Genomic DNA, 3,891 nt, shown 5'->3' on the forward strand with positions numbered 1-3,891 from the left:
GGAGAAAGAAGAAGGTTTAAAGCTTTATAGAATAGCGTGAATGAAAAAGAGGATAAGAAAAATAACGGGAATTTACCCATAGGTAAAATTTAAAACGTAGAATATCCAAGGTAATGAACATCAATATAATAGGTTAAAATATAAGAGAGAGAGAGAGAGAGAGAGAGAGAGAGAGAGAGAGAGAGAGGCTTAAACGTTAATAGAACTCCAGAAACTATGAATAAAACGGCATAAAGAAGGAAAGACAAAAATAACAGATGTTTCAGCAAGAAGAAAAAAAGTGAATAGATAAAATTGAAAAAGAGAAAGACCATTCATATAAAAGTTGGCTTCAAATTTATGACAAGCTCGAGTTGAGAAGGTACTCACTCAAGCCGAGCAACCACTAGAGAGAGAGAGAGAGAGAGAGAGAGAGAGAGAGAGAGAGAGAGAGAGAGAGAGATCGTCCCACGCGGGCGCGACTAATCTGCATACCGAGTAGCCTAAACATCAACGGGTGTCGGACATAGCAAGAGAGAGAAAGAGATTGGGGGAGAGGGGGGGGGGGATGGTAGGTTTAGGGGGGAGGGGTGTTAAGGCTTAGGTAGGAAAGGGGGGGAAGGTGGGAGGGAGGTAGGGAAGCTTTAAGGTAGATCCTTCGGTGGAGTTCGTCATCCTACGCCCTTCGCTACCGGTTTTTACTTGGGCGTCCAGTAAGGAGTTTCTGTCCTCTGGCACCTGCACGGTGACCAGAGAGAGAGAGAGAGAGAGAGAGAAAGAGAGAGAGAGAGATTACACATCACTCATGCAGACAGACAGACAGACAGACAGGCCAACATGAACACAACCGACAATGAGCTATGTAGATGTTAGAATTGTTCACCTAATTTATGAAGTTGAGTTTTGGTATTGTGTTTTTTTTTTTTCGAATTTGCTGTTTTGAGAAAATATTACCAATGGGTGATTTACGACTTCTCATGCTAGTGCTGTGTGTACAGACATACGTACACACAAACAACGTCAAATCGTGAAATAAGGACGTATTTAGATATGATCCTAACTTTGAGAATGATTATTTAATATATGGGGAAAAAGAAGAGAGAGAGAGAGAGAGGAGAGAGAGAGAGAGAGAGAGAGAGAGAGAGAGAGATTCGACCACTATATTTTTTATCAATGAAAAATTAAAATGTCAAGAGAGAGAGAGAGAGAGAGAGAGAGAGAGAGAGAGAGAGAGAGAGAGAGAGAGAGAGATTCGACCACTATATTCGTTATCGTATTGAAAAATTAAAACGTCAGAGAGAGAGAGAGAGAGAGAGAGAGAGAGAGAGAGATTTTAAATATACCTCTATAATTGATGTAATGAAAAATAAGAAAATAGAGAGAGAGAGAGAGAGAGAGAGAGAGAGGAGAGAGAGAGAGAGAGAGAGAGAGAGAGAGAGATTCGACCACCACTGCTATAGGGTACCGGGGAACTCCCCCTCCCACCCCCCTTCTGTTAAATAGATGCTGTTGAATTTATAATACATAATCTGGTTTTGAACCGAGGAAAAAAAAAAGAGTATATAAAAATAACTTATAAACAATCTATCACGCAACCCGTCAGGTCTCATTAAGTGACCATTTATAGACAAGCCTCATCGATCCACGTGGAAAATCTATCACTAAACTCAGATTCTCGACTTTTTTATTTTATTTTATTTTTATAGTTTTTTTTTTTAAGCCACGGGGGCTGATAGAATGTTAGATTAATGTCTTTTAAAACTTATAGATTAGTAGGTCAAATTTGCCTTGGGAGTGAACTGAAAGTTTCCTAAAATATATGTGCTTTTATTATAAAATATGTAAACTTAATTGGTGTTAGAATATTTTGCATCTCTCTCTCTCTCTCTCTCTCTCCTCTCTCTCTCTCATCTCTCTCTCTCTCTCTCTCTCTCTCTCTCTCTCTATATATATATATATATATATATATAAATATATATATATATATATACATATATATATATATGTATATATATGCATTATTATTATTTTTATTATTATTATTATTATTATTATTATTATTATTATTATTATTATTACTAGTTAAGCTACAACCCTACAGTAGTTGGAAAAGCAAGATGCTATAACTCCAAGGGCTTCAACACGGAAAAATAGCCCAGTGAGGAAGAGAAATATATATATATATATAATATATATATATATATATATATATATTGTATATATATAAATATATATATACACGTATGTGTGTTTATGTATGTATATAAACTGGTATCAAGTGTAGGCTACTATTTAGGTTCCTTCCTGCAAATACTCGTTCATTTCCCTAATCAGGCAAATCCCGTTAACGATATTTAATGCTATTTTGGACATATATTTTCGTTGTTTATTCTATATTTTTATGTGTTCACCTAATGATGTGTTTATTTATGAGTGTATCAGAAACAAGTAGTCCAATAAATTGGTTAATGTACAGACTTTTCACAAAAAATTAAGTTTTAAAAGAACTAAGGATGATGGGATTAAGGTTGTGTTTGAGGTGTCTCACAAAAAGGAGAAAGTGATAAAGGTTGCTATTAGTGCCGAAAGACATTCTGGGATTGGTGCTCTCTGAGAATAAGTACTTATATTCGATAGTCCATTTCTTTTAGCGAGGCAGATTTGCACCGACTCGCAGCGGTGCCCTTATAGCTCGGAAAAGTTTCCTGATTGCTGATTGGTTAGAATTATCTCGTCCAACCAATCAGCAATCAGAAAACTTTTTCCGAGCTAAAAGGGCACCGCTGCGAGTCGGTGCAAATCTGCCTCGCTTAAAGAAATTGACTATAAGTTGGTTAATGAATGGATATAAGTGTGAACCATTCCAAAAAAAAAAAAAGAGAAAGAGGAAGAGACTAGAAATGTATCTTTATTTTTATACTTAATTATATTATTATTATTATTATTTTTTTTTTTTTTTTTTTTTTTTTTTTTTTTTTTTTTTTTTTTTTTTTTTTTTTAAAGAAGTTTGAATGTAGTGGGCAGGTGAGAACAAGCTGAGGATAGTGGGAAATGCGCCTCTCATGGGAGTGAAGGTTATATGAATCGGGAACGAGCTGAATAAAAATATAGATATCGAATTTCTCTTCCTCATATCTACTTTACTTACTTGATGATTGTTAGCATTTGGCTTTGTATCTTAGTGTTAAAAGATACATTAATGTTCTGACTGGAATTAAGATCAGCCTTTCCTTGGTAAAATAAAACCTCAGTTCGAATAATCGTTTGTTTAAGATTTTGAAATCCGATTGTATAAGCAAATTAGTAACATTGCAATTTAATTTCCCCGCTTTTTTTCTCATTTCACTTTGATTTGATATCAATATATTGAGAGTTCTCTCAAGAAAATATTATTTTTTATTATTTTGTCATTAATATAGAACATTTTTAAGTCTAACGCGTTCTTCATTATTGTTCTGACTTTGTTCTTCAAAAGATTTATCCTTTCATTTAAATCCTCTGAACGTTTCTTTTAATCCATGAAATGTAAGGCGAAACTATACGCCCATTGAACGTTCAGACTTCCATTCATTGCTACGTTCTGGAATTTATCTTTCAAAAGAAATGAACTTTCATTCATTGTTACGTTCTGGAATTTATCCTTCAAATGACTTTCAGCTCCAGAACGTGTCGTTCAATCCATAGAACGTAAGGCTAAACTATACCCTCATTGAACGTTCAGACTTCCATTCATTGCTACGTTCTGGAATTCATCTTTCAAAAGGTATGAACTTTCATTCATTGTTACGTTCTTGAATTTATCCTTCAAAGGACTTTAAGCTCCAGAAGGTGTCGTTCAATCCATAGAACGTAAGGCTAAACTATACCCCCATCGAACGTTCAGACTTCCATTCATTGTTACGTTCTGGAATT

This window comes from Palaemon carinicauda, chromosome 36 (genome assembly GCF_036898095.1).
Source record: "Palaemon carinicauda isolate YSFRI2023 chromosome 36, ASM3689809v2, whole genome shotgun sequence".
Taxonomy (NCBI): Eukaryota; Metazoa; Arthropoda; class Malacostraca; order Decapoda; family Palaemonidae; genus Palaemon; species Palaemon carinicauda.